This window comes from Salvelinus namaycush, chromosome 19 (assembly GCF_016432855.1).
Source record: "Salvelinus namaycush isolate Seneca chromosome 19, SaNama_1.0, whole genome shotgun sequence".
NCBI lineage: Eukaryota > Metazoa > Chordata > Actinopteri > Salmoniformes > Salmonidae > Salvelinus > Salvelinus namaycush.
The window spans coordinates 9,967,036-9,986,789 of record NC_052325.1 but is presented as its reverse complement, the minus strand read 5'-3'; positions in this window follow the sequence as shown (position 1 = coordinate 9,986,789).

The following is a 19,754-nucleotide window of genomic DNA, read 5'->3' as shown; positions in this document are numbered from 1 at the left end:
AATGGATGTTTCTGAAGTTTATATGTTGCCAGCCAGCTCAGAAAATTCCTGCTTCATTTTCCCCAGCCTAACACATGGCAGTGTAACACGCAACTTCCTGATACATCTTTTCTCTTCAAGTTTTGTGGCTCTGTGCCAGAGCCTCATCATAAAGACGCCTTTATTATCCCTCTGTGTCCCTCTCTCTGCTTGCTCAGCAAAAAGGGCGAGACTGGACTTTTTCGTACATTATAAAATTGTGAGATACTAGAACTAGGCTACTGTATCGTTTTGGAATGGTGGCCGTCAACATGTGCTCGTAATTGAGAGCCATTGTTTTATTTTTGTTTGCTGCAGACATGGCTGCAGATATTGATGAATCAAATTTCACTAGTATCAACCTTGATATTGCCAATTGAATTTGCTCCTCTATAGAATATCCCAATAATCTGTCACTTTTTCCCGTTGAACACATTGCATGATGACACACTATAATGCGCCGTATAAAAATCCAAATCTCTTACACGTACTTGCAGGTTGACATAATTGGAAATATAAACATAGAGGGATAATCACATGGTGGCAACTCTTTCTCCAGATGATGCAGGGTTGCACGAGAGAGACAGAGAGGCAGAGGGACAGAGATGAGTGCTCAGCAGTAGGATCAGATTGCAAACTCTTTTAAGGTCAGTCAAAAGTGGCAGGTCATGCTGAAGTTGACCATGCCCACACTGACACTTCCCACGCCTATAAAAACCACCAGGCCAGCCTGCATGACTTCTCCTGCCTCTCTACCCCACCAGGCCAGCCTGCCAGACTGGCAAAGTCACACACAGAGTATACTAGGGTGGGCGTGTATTTTCTTCAGCATTTTCTTCATCAGCTTTCAGACTGTGACTCTGTTCAGGTACATTATTAAAGCAAAAAAAATATTATTAAAGCATATAGGTGTTGTAACGGCTTTCCTCCTCCTCTTCATCCGAAGAGGAGGAGCAGGGATTGAACCAAAATGCAGCGTTGTGTGATGACATGATTTATTTAAACAGGACGAAAAAACGAACTACACTTGAATAATTAACAAAACAAATAAACGATGTAGACAGACCTGGACGACGAACTTACATGACACACGAAGAACGCAATAACAGGAAAACTGACTACATAAAACGAACGAACAAACAAAACCGAAAACAGTCCCGTGTGGCGTAACATACAGACACTGACACAGGAGACAACCACTCACAAAAAAAACAGTGTGAAAACACCTACCTTAATATGGCTCTCAATCAGAGGAAATGAAAACCACCTGCCTCTAATTGAGAGCCATATCAGGTCACCCTTAACAAACATAGAAACACACAACATAGACTACCCACCCAAACTCACGCCCTGACCGTCAAACACATACAAAATAACAGAAAACCGGTCAGGAACGTGACAGGTGTTTAGCATCTAGGTGTTTAAGATCTAGAGCATTTAAAATCGATGTTTTTAATATCTAGCGCATTTAAGATCTATGTTTTTAAGATCTGGAGCATTTAATATCTATGTTTTTAAGATCTATGTGTTTAAGATCTGGAGCATTTAAAACCTAGAGCATATAAGATCTATGTTTTTAAGATCTGGAGCATTTAATATCTATGTTTTTAATATCTAGAGCATTTAAGATCTATGTTTTTAAGATCTAGAGCAGTTAAGATCTATGTTTTTAAGATCTGGAGCATTTAATATCTATGTTTTTAATATCTAGAGCATTTAAGATCTATGTTTTTAAGATCTAGAGCAGTTAAGATCTATGTTTTTAAGATTTGTGTTTAAGATCTATGTGATTAAGATCTAGAGCATTAAAGATCTGTTTAAGACCTGGAGCATTTAAGATCTATGTTTATAAGATCTGGAGCATTTGAGATCTATGTGTTTAAGATTTATGTGATTAAGATCTAGAGCATTTAAGATCTATGTGATTAAGATCTAGAGCATTTAAGATCTATGTTTTTAAGATCTAGAGCATTTGAGATCTATGTTTTTAAGATCTGGAGCATTTAAGATCTATGTGATTAAGATCTGGGGCATTTGAGATCTATGAATAATCACCATGGAGACCTGCTCGATAAGTAAAATGGGTCAAAGTTAAAAGGACACCAGAGCCTAAGTCTCTGAGTCAGAAGACAGGTGTCAACATGACAGGGAAGATCACTTCAAGGTATAGGGATCTATCATTACCCATTGACTTGTCGTGACATGGAAAACCAATGTGTCAAATAACGACAAACTATTCTTTGTCGCCCATTTATGTTATGAAGGAAACAATGAAGCTGCCATTTTGGAATATCCCTCATTAAAAAACCCTTGTTGGTGGCTCTCATTTTGATCCTTGTTAGCCATGTGCTGGTGATGTCACAGATGTGCTGCTGGGATATGTGACATCATGACGATGTGTTGCTGCCACGTTTGGAAAGTCTTTGTGAGTTTGCAGTATTTCATGGTGCATGCAGTCTAGTCATATCCAGTCTGCAGTCCTGTCTAACAGGCAACAGACCCAGTCTGCAGTCCTGTCTAACAGACAACAGACCCAGTCTGCAGTCCTGTCTAACAGGCAACAGACCCAGTCTGCAGTCCTGTCTAACAGGCAACAGACCCAGTCTGCAGTATTGTCTAACAGGCAACATACCCAGTCTGCAGTCCTGTCTAACAGGCAACAGACCCAGTCTGCAGTCCTGTCTAACAGACAACAGACCCAGTCTGCAGTCCTGTCTAACAGACAACATACCCAGTCTGCAGTCCTGTCTAACAGGCAACAGACCCAGTCTGCAGTCCTGTCTAACAGAAAACAGACCCAGTCTGCAGTCCTGTCTAACAGAAAACATACCCAGTCTGCAGTCCTGTCTAACAGAAAACAGACCCAGTCTGCAGTCCTGTCTAACAGACAACAGACCCAGTCTGCAGTCCTGTCTAACAGAAAACAGACCCAGTCTGCAGTCCTGTCTAACAGACAACAGACCCAGTCTGCAGTCCTGTCTAACAGAAAACATACCCAGTCTGCAGTCCTGTCTAACAGAAAACAGACCCAGTCTGCAGTCCTGTCTAACAGACAACAGACCCAGTCTGCAGTCCTGTCTAACAGAAAACATACCCAGTCTGCAGTCCTGTCTAACAGAAAACAGACCCAGTCTGCAGTCCTGTCTAACAGACAACAGACCCAGTCTGCAGTCCTGTCTAACAGAAAACATACCCAGTCTGCAGTCCTGTCTAACAGGCAACAGACCCAGTCTGCAGTCCTGTCTAACAGAAAACAGACCCAGTCTGCAGTCCTGTCTAACAGAAAACAGACCCAGTCTGCAGTCCTGTCTAACAGGCAACAGACCCAGTCTGCAGTCCTGTCTAACAGAAAACATACCCAGTCTGCAGTCCTGTCTAACAGACAACAGACCCAGTCTGCAGTCCTGTCTAACAGAAAACAGACCCAGTCTGCAGTCCTGTCTAACAGACAACAGACCCTAAAACACAGCTACTCCAGGGTCAGCCGCTGAGGCCTTTAAGGTTTGTCCTCCACCTCTCGCTCGACATACACCAGGGAAGACATCAGAGCTCCCCCATAAGCAGCAGTACGTGTGTGTTCTCCCCTGCCAAATCGCAGGAGGTACAGGCTGATAGCAGTGCCTCGTCACTTTAATGGCGAGTCTATGGAACCCGGTTTTAAACATGTTTTGGGGCTGCCACCCAGTTTTAAACATGTTTTGGGGCTGCCACCCAGTTTTAAACATGTTTTGGGGCTGCCACCCGGTTTTAAACATGTTTTGGGGCTGCCACCCAGTTTTAAACATGTTTTGGGGCTGCCACCCAGGCCGACTTGTTCATAGGGGTTGTAGTGTACCGGATGTATAGGCTACTCTGTTTGGTTCGAGAAGGCCATTAACACGACCACAGTACAGACTATTCTCTAGAAGCTGAGAGCCAGTCCAGCACCAATTTGAACGGCACTTACAGTAACTAATCCTTTGAGAATGTGAAGTACATTTAAAGCATTATAGTACCTTTGCAGGGACAATACAATGACATGACGTTAAGCTCCTGGTTAACTTCATTTACAGGTCAGGCTGCGATTGTGTATGGCACCTGTGGAGCGTTTAAAACACGACCACATATCCTCTCTGTGGTGGAGCGTTTAAAACACGACCACATATCCTCTCTGTGGTGGAGCGTTTAAAACATGACCACATATCCTCTCTGTGGTGGAGCGTTTAAAACACGACCACATATCCGCTCTGTGGTGGAGCGTTTAAAACATGACCACATATCCTCTCTGTGGTGGAGCGTTTAAAACATGACCACATATCCTCTCTGTGGTGGAGCGTTTAAAACACGACCACATATCCTCTCTGTGGTGGAGTGTTTAAAACACGACCACATATCCTCTCTGTGGTGGAGCGTTTAAAACATGACCACATATCCTCTCTGTGGTGGAGCGTTTAAAACATGACCACATATCCTCTCTGTGGTGGAGCGTTTAAAACATGACCACATATCCTCTCTGTGGTGGAGCGTTTAAAACATGACCACATATCCTCTCTGTGGTGGAGTGTTTAAAACATGACCACATATCCTCTCTGTGGTGGAGCGTTTAAAACACGACCACATATCCTCTCTGTGGTGGAGCGTTAAAACACGACCACATATCCTCTCTGTGGTGGAGCGTTTAAAACATGACCACATATCCTCTCTGTGGTGGAGCGTTTAAAACACGACCACATATCCTCTCTGTGGTGGAGTGTTTAAAACATGACCACATATCCTCTCTGTGGTGGAGCGTTTAAAACATGACCACATATCCTCTCTGTGGTGGAGCGTTTAAAACATGACCACATATCCTCTCTGTGGTGGAGCGTTTAAAACATGACCACATATCCTCTCTGTGGTGGAGCGTTTAAAACATGACCACATATCCTCTCTGTGGTGGAGTGTTTAAAACATGACCACATATCCTCTCTGTGGTGGAGCGTTTAAAACATGACCACATATCCTCTCTGTGGTGGAGCGTTAAAACACGACCACATATCCTCTCTGTGGTGGAGCGTTTTAAACATGACCACATATCCTCTCTGTGGTGGAGCGTTTAAAACATGACCACATATCCTCTCTGTGGTGGAGCGTTTAAAACATGACCACATATCTTCTCTGTGGTGGAGCGTTAAAACACGACCACATATCCTCTCTGTGGTGGAGCGTTTAAAACACGACCACATATCCTCTCTGTGGTGGAGCGTTTAAAACATGACCACATATCCTCTCTGTGGTGGAGTGTTTAAAACATGACCACATATCCTCTCTGTGGTGGAGCGTTTAAAACATGACCACATATCCTCTCTGTGGTGGAGTGTTTAAAACATGACCACATATCCTCTCTGTGGTGGAGCGTTTAAAACATGACCACATATCCTCTCTGTGGTGGAGCGTTTAAAACATGACCACATATCCTCTCTGTGGTGGAGTGTTTAAAACATGACCACATATCCTCTCTGTGGTGGAGCGTTTAAAACACGACCACATATCCTCTCTGTGGTGGAGCGTTAAAACACGACCACATATCCTCTCTGTGGTGGAGCGTTTAAAACATGACCACATATCCTCTCTGTGGTGGAGCGTTTAAAACACAACCACATATCCTCTCTGTGGTGGAGTGTTTAAAACATGACCACATATCCTCTCTGTGGTGGAGCGTTTAAAACATGACCACATATCCTCTCTGTGGTGGAGCGTTTAAAACATGACCACATATCCTCTCTGTGGTGGAGCGTTTAAAACATGACCACATATCCTCTCTGTGGTGGAGCGTTTAAAACATGACCACATATCCTCTCTGTGGTGGAGTGTTTAAAACATGACCACATATCCTCTCTGTGGTGGAGCGTTTAAAACATGACCACATATCCTCTCTGTGGTGGAGCGTTAAAACACGACCACATATCCTCTCTGTGGTGGAGCGTTTAAAACATGACCACATATCCTCTCTGTGGTGGAGCGTTTAAAACATGACCACATATCCTCTCTGTGGTGGAGCGTTTAAAACATGACCACATATCCTCTCTGTGGTGGAGCGTTTAAAACATGACCACATATCCTCTCTGTGGTGGAGCGTTTAAAACATGACCACATATCCTCTCTGTGGTGGAGCGTTTAAAACATGACCACATATCCTCTCTGTGGTGGAGCGTTTAAAACATGACCACATATCCTCTCTGTGGTGGAGCGTTTAAAACATGACCACATATCCTCTCTGTGGTGGAGCATTTAAAACATGACCACATATCCTCTCTGTGGTGGAGTGTTTAAAACATGACCACATATCCTCTCTGTGGTGGAGCGTTTAAAACACGACCACATATCCTCTCTGTGGTGGAGCGTTAAAACACGACCACATATCCTCTCTGTGTTGGAGCGTTTAAAACATGACCACATATCCTCTCTGTGGTGGAGCGTTTAAAACACAACCACATATCCTCTCTGTGGTGGAGTGTTTAAAACATGACCACATATCCTCTCTGTGGTGGAGCGTTTAAAACATGACCACATATCCTCTCTGTGGTGGAGCGTTTAAAACATGACCACATATCCTCTCTGTGGTGGAGCGTTTAAAACATGACCACATATCCTCTCTGTGGTGGAGCGTTTAAAACATGACCACATATCCTCTCTGTGGTGGAGTGTTTAAAACATGACCACATATCCTCTCTGTGGTGGAGCGTTTAAAACATGACCACATATCCTCTCTGTGGTGGAGCGTTAAAACACGACCACATATCCTCTCTGTGGTGGAGCGTTTAAAACATGACCACATATCCTCTCTGTGGTGGAGCGTTTAAAACATGACCACATATCCTCTCTGTGGTGGAGCGTTTAAAACATGACCACATATCCTCTCTGTGGTGGAGCGTTAAAACACGACCACATATCCTCTCTGTGGTGGAGTGTTTAAAACATGACCACATATCCTCTCTGTGGTGGAGCGTTTAAAACATGACCACATATCCTCTCTGTGGTGGAGCGTTTAAGACATGACCACATATCCTCTCTGTGGTGGAGCGTTTAAAACATGACCACATATCCTCTCTGTGGTGGAGCGTTTAAAACACGACCACATATCCTCTCTGTGGTGGAGCGTTTAAAACATGACCACATATCCTCTCTGTGGTGGAGCGTTTAAAACATGACCACATATCCTCTCTGTGGTGGAGCGTTTAAAACATGACCACATATCCTCTCTGTGGTGGAGCGTTTAAAACACGACCACATATCCTCTCTGTGGTGGAGCGTTTAAAACATGACCACATATCCTCTCTGTGGTGGAGCGTTTAAAACACGACCACATATCCTTTCTGTGGTGGAGCGTTTAAAACACGACCACATATCCTCTCTGTGGTGGAGCGTTTAAAACATGACCACATATCCTCTCTGTGGTGGAGTGTTTAAAACATGACCACATATCCTCTCTGTGGTGGAGTGTTTAAAACACAACCACATATCCTCTCTGTGGTGGAGCGTTTAAAACACAACCACATATCCTCTCTGTGGTGGAGCGTTTAAAACATGACCACATATCCTCTCTGTGGTGGAGCGTTTAAAACATGACCACATATCCTCTCTGTGGTGGAGTGTTTAAAACATGACCACATATCCTCTCTGTGGTGGAGCGTTTAAAACACGACCACATATCCTCTCTGTGGTGGAGCGTTTTAAACACGACCACATATCCTCTCTGTGGTGGAGCGTTTAAAACATGACCACATATCCTCTCTGTGGTGGAGTGTTTAAAACATGACCACATATCCTCTCTGTGGTGGAGCGTTTAAAACATGACCACATATCCTCTCTGTGGTGGAGCGTTTAAAACACGACCACATATCCTCTCTGTGGTGGAGTGTTCATTATTATTATTTTATTTAAACTTTATTTAACTAGGAAAGTCGTTAAGAACAAATTCTTATTTACAATGACAGCCTACCAGAAGACAAAAAGGCCTCCTGCGGGGACGGGAGCTGGGATTAAAAATGAAATAATAAAAATATAGGATAACACACACACACACACACACACACACACACACACACACACACACACACACACACACACACACACACACACACACACACACACACACACACACACACACACACACACACACACACACACACACACACACACACACACACATCACGACAAGAGAGACAACACAACACTACATAAAGAGAGACCTAAGTTTAAAACACAACCACATATCCTCTCTGTGGTCCACCAGTGTTTCTTTGCTAGGATTGTTTTTGACGCTGAGACTCAAGTTTGCTTTGTTAGCGTTTTCTGGACGATGAGACTCCTCTTGTCAGATTATGCCACATTTCATAAACTGTTTACGCTTCAGAAACTATGACAATATCTTCTCTCTTGTGCATATTCTTTTACATACGTTGTGTTTCTGCAAATGTCTTGCCCATTTATAGCAATCACTTAAAAATGGGTTTGTACATAAGAACCGGATGGAATGGGTTTGTACATAAGAACCGGATGGAATGGGTTTGCACATAAGAACCGGATGGAATGGGTTTGTACATAAGAACCGGATGGAATGGGTTTGTACATAAGAACCGGATGGAATGGGTTTGTACATAAGAACCGGATGGAATGGGTTTGTACATAAGAACCGTATGGAATGGGTTTGTACATAAGAACCGGATGGAATGGGTTTGTTCATAAGAACCGGATGGAATGGGTTTGTTCATAAGAACCGGATGGAATGGGTTTGTTCATAAGAACCGGATGGAATGGGTTTGTTCATAAGAACCGGATGGAATGGGTTTGTTCATAAGAACCGGATGGAATGGGTTTGTTCATAAGAACCGGATGGAATGGGTTTGTACATAAGAACCGGATGGAATGGGTTTGTACATAAGAACCGGATGGAATGAGTTTGTACATAAGAACCGGATGGAATGGGTTTGTTCATAAGAACCGGATGGAATGAGTTTGTACATAAGAACCGGATGGAATGGGTTTGTACATAAGAACCGGATGGAATGGGTTTGTTCATAAGAACCGGATGGAATGGGTTTGTACATAAGAACCGGATGGAATGGGTTTGTACATAAGAACCGGATGGAATGGGTTTGTACATAAGAACCGGATGGAATGGGTTTGTTCATAAGAACCGGATGGAATGGGTTTGTACATAAGAACCGGATGGAATGGGTTTGTACATAAGATCCGGATGGAATGGGTTTGTACATAAGAACCGGATGGAATGGGTTTGTACATAAGAACCGGATGGAATGGGTTTGTACATAAGAACCGGATGGAATGGGTTTGTACATAAGAACCGGATGGAATGGGTTTGTACATAAGAACCGGATGGAATGGGTTTGTTCATAAGAACCGGATGGAATGGGTTTGTACATAAGAACCGGATGGAATGGGTTTGTACATAAGAACCGGATGGAATGGGTTTGTTCATAAGAACCGGATGGAATGAAAATGTGTAAATGCAAAAATGAAACATTCTGAGGAACAGCATACGCTTTCATGCTTTACTACAATTTCCGTGTAACTCAACTAGTAGTACCATCACCAAAGTGTCAAATCCATGAACATTTCCACCAATTATGATTAAAATCACAAGTCTATCTGTCACGCCCTGACCTGAGTATTCTTTGTTTTCTTTAAATATTTTGGTTAGGTCAGGGTGTGACGAGGGTGGTTTGTGTGTTTGTCTCGTCTAGGGTGTTTGTACTGTCTAGGTTTTTTTGGTAGATTTATGGGGTTGTGTTCATTCTAGGTGTTTATGTAAGTCTATGGTTGCCTAGATTGGTTCTCAATTAGAGGCAGGTGTTTATCGTTGTCTCTGATTGGGAACCATATTTAGGCAGCCATGTTCTTTGGGTATTTTGTGGGTGATTGTTTCCTGTGTCAGTGTTTGTGCCACACGGGACTGTTTCGGTTTGTTCACGTTTATTGTTTTTGTATTTGTGTTCATGTTCAGTTTTCCCTATTAAAACATGGACACCTACCACGCTGCGTATTGGTCCGATCCTTGCTATACCTCTTCAGAGGAAGAAGAGGACGACAGCCATTACACTATCCAATAAATATTGAGGGGCCTTTACTCTGAATCCAGTTATGGCTTTTAGTAATGGTGTTTAATGTGGACAATATCTCTTACACATTGGCTCTTATAAATGCTTGGTAGGTGGGTCCCGGGCTCAGCGACTGTATCCATTAGGGGTGGTCTCTCTTCGGGGAGGATGAAACAAGTGCATGAAAATAAACCCGGTGTGAGTCCTGTTCAAAACGCACCGACGAGATCAGACTGGATGAACATTTATTGACCGTTTAAAGCTTTGTTTTTTTTTGTTTTGTTTTTCCCCCCAGTACAAAAGAATCAAAAACTTAATTGCAGTGCCTGTTCTACCAACTGATCACAATTGTGCCATCAATAGCCTCACTAATAGACGCTTCATTAAGGATTAGAAAGTCTCTATTACAAAACAAACGACCATGCTCTGATCTTAACCTGTAGGTCGAACAGCATTACAAGCAAAGTTGAAGCTGTTAGATAGCTGAACAAATTTATTACGGCTTAGCGCTGAGCAAGCACTTTGGTATTGATTTTACCATAGCTATGTATGATGATTTATGGAGTGCTTGTGTCAGTATACTGTAACAAGCTGAAGGACACAATATAACATCTTCGACATCATTAAAATCCAGCAGTTTCCTGAGCTAGCTCATCAAGTACTGTTCACTACCTTGGAATACAGATAGATACAGACATAGCTGTAAACTACACTGTTATTATTGTGCTGAAACCGTTTGAGTAGAATTCACAGTAGTTTTACACAACTGTTTATATAGTTGCTCCTGAGTGGCGCAGTGGTCTAAGGCATCACTGCAGTCCCTGGTTCAAATCCAGGTTGCATCACATCTGGCTGTGATTGGGTTAGGGTTAGTGCACAATTGGCCCAGTGGTGTCTGGGTTTAGCTGGGTTAGGCGATCATTGTAAATAAGAATTTGTTCTTAACTGACTTGCCTGGTTAAATTAAAATATATCAGATTGTGCTGATGGTAAATATGTACTACTTCTTTTAGGTGAAATGTTTACTATTATTTTTTTGTATCATTCTGTTTTGTTCATTCAGATCGTTAAAGTGCACAGTGCCCAGCACAGTCAGTCTCTCCTCAGTCTGCTAGAGGCAGGTTATGGTCCTCCTGACAGTGGCCACTATGGTACACTAGAGCCCCCTTTGGGCACATGAAAGTAATACCAGCTGAATTATATGGTGCAAGGAGCCAGGGGCGGACATGTCCCCCCCCCCCCCTTTATTAATTTATTTTGTTTGCATGATTTTGTTTGCTCAATATAACAATAATTTTTCTACGTTAAATTTAGTTCAACCCTTTAAATGTTCACATGGATACTTAAAACAATAGACATTTGAAATGTGATGAATGTAATGTTATCTCTGTTAATAAACTACATGTGCAATACAGTTATACAACTACAGTTAAACAACTACAGTTAAACTCTGTAATTGAGAGTAGACAGATATGGTAAAAGTGAACAGACTCTTGCAATGTAAGTCTTACTCATAATCTCTCTGTTCCACAGGAAGATTTAGAGCAGGGGTGCCAAACTCATGGAGAGCCTGGTGTCTGCTGGTTTTGGGGTTTTCCTTTCAATTAAGACCTAGACAACCAGGTGAAGGGAGTTCCTTACTAATTAGTGGCCTTAATTAATTATTCAAGTACAAGGGAGGAGAGAAAACCCGCAGACACTCGGCCCTCCGTGGATTGAGATTGACACGTGATGTAGAGCTTTCAAGCGATTAACGGTTGTCACTCAAATGAGTTCTTACTGCAGGTAATTCAATGACATTATTTGAGAAATGTCCCGTGAATGAGACATTTGTACATTCATAAATTCTTTGAAGTTATTCGTTTAAATTAGGTCAAACGGTCCTTGGTTAAAATCACAAAGCAACTCATAAACATGGTTATTTGACATTACATTCTAGAGAAATAAATGTGCAACACTTGCTCAAAATCATCTCATTATCAGTTTAACTATCATTCCCCCCAACCGCCCTCAAAGCCCCCACCCCAATGAGGAGACCTAGATTCCCCCTCTCGGAACCCAGGTTTCACCTCCCGGAACCCAGATTCCCCCTCTCGGAACCCAGATTCCCCCTCTCTGAACCCAGGTTTCACCTCCCGGAACCCAGATTTCACCTCCCGGAACCCAGATTCCCCCTCTCGGAACCCAGGTTTCACCTCCCGGAACCCAGGTTCCCCCTCCTGGAACCCAGATTCTGTCCATCATCTCCTCCAGCCGAGAGGTCTGACTGGCAGGGCCGGGGCAGCTGAGTGTGAGCGGACACTCTGGGTGCTGAGTAATGTGAAGCAGAGAGAGAAACCCCCACAGGCCATAGACGGAGGCAAGTCCTGCTGTGACTTGGCACACCCCACTGGACAGCTGGAGACTCAGGGAGCAGAAACGCTGCCAAACATGACTGACCAAGCAAGGGGGTGCTGGGGCTGCAGGGCTGGAAGAGGCCCAGGATGGTTCCAATACCTGCAGCTGATCACCAGCCCACCATCTGTAAATAGATATACTTACAGTAAGTATAGGTCTGTGAAATAAAAGGGAGATCACACACACCCACACTGTCATGTTAAACAACCGCAAAGTAACTTGGTGAAAGCACTCTTATGAGACCACAGTATGTGGGGTATGATGAAAATACATCTAATTCACTTAGCCACCGTTACCTCTGGAATAGGTTCAGTAGTTATGGCGTTTCACATTGAACTGAACATGACCATATGCAAGTCATATTCTAATACATAGCTCCAATTATAGTGTGGACACGCTATGAATAATTTAGGAAATATGCTTGAGCTCTGTTATTTCAAGGTGGATTAGAGTTGTTATTAGGGAGTTGTTATTAGGGAGTTGTTATTGGGGAGTTGTTATTGAGGAGTTGTTATTGGGGAGTTGTTATTGGGGAGTTGTTATTAGGGTGTTGTTATTAGGGAGTTGTTATTGGGGAGTTGTTATTGGGGAGTTGTTATTAGGGAGTTGTTATTGGGGAGTTGTTATTGGGGAGTTGTTATTGGGGAGTTGTTATTGAGGAGTTGTTATTGGGGAGTTGTTATTGAGGAGTTGTTATTGGGGAGTTGTTATTGGGGAGTTGTTATTAGGGAGTTGTTATTGGGGAGTTGTTATTGGGGAGTTGTTATTGGGGTGTTGTTATTAGGGAGTTGTTATTGGGGAGTTGTTATTGGGGTGTTGTTATTGGGGAGTTGTTATTGGGGAGTTGTTATTGGGGAGTTGTTATTGGGGAGTTGTTATTGGGGAGTTGTTATTGAGGAGTTGTTATTGAGGAGTTGTTATTGGGGAGTTGTTATTGAGGAGTTGTTATTGAGGAGTTGTTATTGGGGTGTTGTTATTAGGGAGTTGTTATTGGGGAGTTGTTATTGGGGAGTTGTTATTCAGGAGTTGTTATTGAGGAGTTGTTATTGGGGTGTTGTTATTGGGGAGTTGTTATTGAGGAGTTGTTATTGGGGAGTTGTTATTGGGGAGTTGTTATTAGGGAGTTGTTATTGGGGAGTTGTTATTAGGGAGTTGTTATTCGGGAGTTGTTATTCGGGAGTTGTTATTGGGGAGTTGTTATTAGGGAGTTGTTATTGGGGAGTTGTTATTAGGGAGTTGTTATTCGGGAGTTGTTATTGGGGAGTTGTTATTAGGGAGTTGTTATTGAGGAGTTGTTATTGAGGAGTTGTTATTGGGGAGTTGTTATTCAGGAGTTGTTATTGAGGAGTTGTTATTGGGGTGTTGTTATTAGGGAGTTGTTATTGGGGAGTTGTTATTGGGGAGTTGTTATTGGGGAGTTGTTATTGGGGAGTTGTTATTAGGGAGTTGTTATTAGGGAGTTGTTATTGGGGAGTTGTTATTGGGGAGTTGTTATTGGGGAGTTGTTATTGGGGAGTTGTTATTGGGGAGTTGTTATTGAGGAGTTGTTATTGAGGAGTTGTTATTAGGGAGTTGTTATTGAGGAGTTGTTATTGGGGAGTTGTTATTGGGGAGTTGTTATTGGGGAGTTGTTATTGGGGAGTTGTTATTGGGGAGTTGTTATTCGGGAGTTGTTATTGGGGAGTTGTTATTAGGGAGTTGTTATTAGGGAGTTGTTATTAAGGAGTTGTTATTGAGGAGTTGTTATTAGGGAGTTGTTATTGAGGAGTTGTTATTGAGGAGTTGTTATTGGGGTGTTGTTATTAGGGAGTTGTTATTGGGGAGTTGTTATTGGGGAGTTGTTATTGGGGAGTTGTTATTGGGGTGTTGTTATTAGGGAGTTGTTATTGGGGAGTTGTTATTGGGGAGTTGTTATTTGGGAGTTGTTATTGGGGAGTTGTTATTGGGGAGTTGTTATTGGGGAGTTGTTATTGGGGAGTTGTTATTAGGGAGTTGTTATTGGGGAGTTATTAGGGAGTTGTTATTGGGGAGTTGTTATTGGGGTGTTGTTATTGGGGAGTTGTTATTGGGGAGTTGTTATTGGGGAGTTGTTATTGGGGAGTTGTTATTGGGGAGTTGTTATTGGGGAGTTGTTATTCAGGAGTTGTTATTGGGGAGTTGTTATTGAGGAGTTGTTATTGAGGAGTTGTTATTGGGGTGTTGTTATTGGGGAGTTGTTATTGGGGAGTTGTTATTGGGGAGTTGTTATTAGGGAGTTGTTATTGAGGAGTTGTTATTGGGGAGTTGTTATTAGGGAGTTGTTATTGGGGAGTTGTTATTGAGGAGTTGTTATTGAGGAGTTGTTATTGAGGAGTTGTTATTGAGGAGTTGTTATTGGGGAGTTGTTATTCAGGAGTTGTTATTGAGGAGTTGTTATTGGGGTGTTGTTATTAGGGAGTTGTTATTGGGGAGTTGTTATTGGGGAGTTGTTATTGGGGAGTTGTTATTGGGGAGTTGTTATTGGGGAGTTGTTATTAGGGAGTTGTTATTGGGGAGTTGTTATTGGGGAGTTGTTATTGGGGAGTTGTTATTGGGGAGTTGTTATTGAGGAGTTGTTATTGAGGAGTTGTTATTGGGGAGTTGTTATTGAGGAGTTGTTATTCGGGAGTTGTTATTGGGGAGTTGTTATTGGGGAGTTGTTATTGGGGAGTTGTTATTGGGGAGTTGTTATTGAGGAGTTGTTATTCGGGAGTTGTTATTCGGGAGTTGTTATTGGGGAGTTGTTATTAGGGAGTTGTTATTAGGGAGTTGTTATTGAGGAGTTGTTATTGAGGAGTTGTTATTGGGGAGTTGTTATTGGGGAGTTGTTATTGGGGAGTTGTTATTAGGGAGTTGTTATTGGGGAGTTGTTATTGGGGAGTTGTTATTAGGGAGTTGTTATTGGGGAGTTGTTATTGGGGAGTTGTTATTGGGGAGTTGTTATTAGGGAGTTGTTATTGGGGAGTTGTTATTGGGGAGTTATTAGGGAGTTGTTATTGGGGAGTTGTTATTGGGGAGTTGTTATTGGGGAGATAGTATTCTACACAATATGAATAAACAGCAGCAAATCTCCCTTTGCACCGTGGAAATTATTAATGTGTAAGGAAATGCAGATAATACGGACAAGTATGACGATGGAGATGCTTTAGGCAAGTATGATGATGGAGATGCTTTAGGCAAGTATGAGGATGAGATGCTTTAGGCAAGTATGATGATGGAGATGCTTTAGGCAAGTATGATGGTGAAGATGCTTTAGGCAAGTATGATGGTGAAGATGCTTTAGGCAAGTATGAAGGTGAAGATGCTTCAGGCAAGTATGATGATGGAGATGCTTTAAAACCAAACTGAGATCAAGTAAAATAATCCCATAAATGATGTATAAGCTTCTCAAATGGAACAAACATGTTAACTCGTATACATTATTTATGATGCAGGTGTTTTCATAACTTATCTTGAAAGCTTTCAGAGAATAGGAAAAGGTATTATCAAATCAAACTTTATTTGTCACATGCGCCGAATACAACAAGTGTAGACTTTACCGTGAAATGCTTACTTACAAGCCCTTAACTCTTCTTGTTGAGTGCTCTTCTCACTGTTGGTTAAGGGCTTGTAAAGAAGCATTTCACGGTAAAGTCTACACTTGTTGTATTCGGCGCATGTGACAAATAAAGTTTGATTTGATAATAATAATAATAATTTTCCTACTCTTTGAATGTTTCCAAGATAAGATATGATAATACCTTTTCTGATTCTCTGAAAGTTTTTAAGATCAGATATCACCTGTACCCCTGCACACTGACTAAGTACCGATAACCCCTGTATATAGCCTCGTTATTGTTATTTTATTGTGTTACTTTTTATTATTTTTTACTTTAGTTTATTTGGTAAATATTTTCTTAACTCTTCTTGAACTGCACTGTTGGTTAAGAAAATATTTACCAAATAAACTAAAGTAAAAAAATAATAAAAAGTAATATACTATAAAATAACAATAACAATAACGAGGATATATACAGGGGTTACTGGTACGGAGTTGGTGTGCGGGGATACAGGTGATATCTTATTTTGAAAACTTTCAGAGAACAGGAAAAGGTATTATCATATGTTATCTTAAAAAGGGAAATGGCATCTTTTGCTGGTATGGTAGCATTTCTGAATTTCTCATATTACCTTGACGGTGAGACCTGACACACAGTATATATTTTCAGTGGGATGCTCAAATCACTCATGATGCTGTGGGATTGCAGGCTGTCCACCATCATCTCACTATGGATAGATTATCCTATTAGAAATAATGGCATATTAATATTCTGAATACTGAACGACGCGCTATGAAATGTGTCCCCATTTTTTCTCCTCCGCTCTCAAGCTGGGGCTTAATCTTGATTCATCAGTTCCAGGGCCTTATTACAGCTCTGACGGCATGCTCGTTCTGGTGAGAAATAACTGGCCAGATTTAAAACGTGTGTCACGTTCCTGACCAGTTTTCTGTTAGTTTTTGTATGTGTTAGCTGGTCAGGACGTGAGTTTGGGTGGGCAGTCTATGTTTTCTGTTTCTATGTTGGTTTGGGTACCTAATATGGTTCTCAATTAGAGGCAGGTGGTTTTCATCTCCTCTGATTGAGAATCATATTAAGGTAGGTGTTTTCACATTGATTGTTGTGGGTGGTTGTCTCCTGTGTCAGTGTCTGTGTATGTTACGCCACACGGGACTGTTTTCGGTTTTGTTTGTTCGTTCGTTTTATGTAGTCAGTTTTCCTGTTCATGCGTTCTTCGTGTTTCATGTAAGTTCGTCGTCCAGGTCTGTCTACGTCGTTTATTGTTTTGTAGTTTGTTAAAGTGTTGTCGTGTTTTTCCGTTTTGTTAATAAATATTATGTCGAATTCAAACGCTGCATTTTGGTTCAATCCCTGCTCCTCCTCTTCGGATGAAGAGGAAGAGGAACGCCGTTACAGAACCACCCACCAACTCAGAACCAAGCAGCGTGAGTTCGAGCAGTGGACATGGGAGGACGTCTTAAATGGAAAAGGTTGCTACACATGGGAGGAGATCCGAGCTGGAAGAGATCGCCTTCCATGGGAACAGCTGGAGGCGATTAGGAGAGCGGAGGCAACGGGAGAGAGAGACCGGATTTATGAAGGTACGCAGCTAGCACGGAAGCCCGTGAAGAAACCCCAAACATTTCTTGGGGGGGGGCTAAGAGGTAGTGGGCCAAGGGCAGGTAGGAGACCTGCGCCCACTTCCCAGGCTAACCGTGGAGAGCGGGAGTACGGGCAGACGCCGTGTTACGCAGTAGAGCGCACGGTGTCTCCTGTACGTGTTCATAGCCCGGTGCGTGTTATTCCACCTCCCCGCACTGGTAGGGCTAGATTGAGCGTTGAGCCGGATGTCATGAAGCCGGCCCTACATATCTGGCCACCAGTAAGTCTCCTTGGGCCGGCTTACATGGCACCAGCCTTACGCATGGTGTCCCCGGTTCGCCTACATAGCCCGGTGCGGGTTATTCCACCTCCCCGCACTGGTCGGGCGACGGGGAGCATTCAACCAGGTAAGGTTGGGCAGGCTCAATGCTCAAGGGAGCCAGTACGCCTGCACGGTCCGGTATTTCCGGCGCCACCTCCCCGCCCCAGCCCAGTACCACCAGTGCCTACTCCACGCACCAGGCTTCCAGTGCGTTTCCAGAGCCCTGTTCCTCCTCCACGCACTCTCCCTATGGTGCGTGTCTCCAGCCCAGTGCCTCCAGTTCCGGCACCACGCACTAAGCCACCTGTGCGTCTCCAGAGCCCTGTACACACTGTTCCTTCTCCCCGTACTCGTCCTGATGTGCGTGCCCTCAGCCCGGTACCACCAGTTCCGGTACCACGCACCAGGCCTATAGTGCGCTTCGAGAGGTCAGTGTGCCCTGTCCCTGCTCCCCGCACTAGCCTTGAAGTGCGTGTCTCCAGTCCGGTGCCTCCAGTTCCGGCACCACGCACCAGGCCTACAGTGCACCTCAGTCGGCTAGAGTCTGTAGTCTGCCCAACGCCGTCTGAGCCATCCGTCTGTCCCGAGCCATTAGAGCCGCCCGTCTGTCCCGAGCCGTCAGAGCCGTTCGTCAGTCAGGAGCCGCTAGAGCCATTCGTCAGACAGGATCTGCCAGAGCCGCCAACCAGACAGGATCTGCCAGAGCCGCCAACCAGACAGGATCTGCCAGAGCCGCCAACCAGACAGGATCTGCCAGAGCCGCCAACCAGACAGGATCTGCCAGAGCCGCCAACCAGACAGGATCTGCCAGAGCCGCCAACCAGACAGGATCTGCCAGAGCCGCCAGTGAGCCATGAGTGTCCAGAGCCGCCAGTGAGCCATGAGCGTCTAGAGCCGTCAGCCAGCCATGAGCGTCCAGAGCCGTCAGCCAGCCATGAGCGTCCAGAGCCGTCAGCCAGCCATGAGCGTCCAGAGCCGTCAGCTAGCCATGAGCGTCCAGAGCCATCAGCCAGTCATGAGCTGCCCCTCAGCCCAGAGCTGCCATCTATCCATAACTGCCCCTCAGTCCAGAGCTGTCTCTCTGTCCGGGGCTGCCCTTCAGTCCGGAGTTGCCCCTCTATCCTGAGCTACCTCTCTATCCTGACCTACCTCTCTGTCTTGAGCTATCTCTATGTCCTGGTGCTGCCCTTCATATTAGGTGGGTGGAAAAAGAGGGTGGTCATTCTAAGGGGGAGATGTAAGCTGGGATTGACTATGGTGGGGTGGGGACCTCGCCCTGAGCCTGAGCCACCACCGTGGTCAGATGCCCACCCAGACCCTCCCCTAGACTTTTGGTGGTGCGTTCGGAGTACGCACCTTGAGGGGGGGGTTATGTCACGTTCCTGACCAGTTTTCTGTTAGTTTTTGTATGTGTTAGCTGGTCAGGACGTGAGTTTGGGTGGGCAGTCTATGTTTTCTGTTTCTATGTTGGTTTGGGTACCTAATATGGTTCTCAATTAGAGGCAGGTGGTTTTCATCTCCTCTGATTGAGAATCATATTAAGGTAGGTGTTTTCACATTGATTGTTGTGGGTGGTTGTCTCCTGTGTCAGTGTCTGTGTATGTTACGCCACACGGGACTGTTTTCGGTTTTGTTTGTTCGTTCGTTTTATGTAGTCAGTTTTCCTGTTCATGCGTTCTTCGTGTTTCATGTAAGTTCGTCGTCCAGGTCTGTCTACGTCGTTTATTGTTTTGTAGTTTGTTAAAGTGTTGTCGTGTTTTTCCGTTTTGTTAATAAATA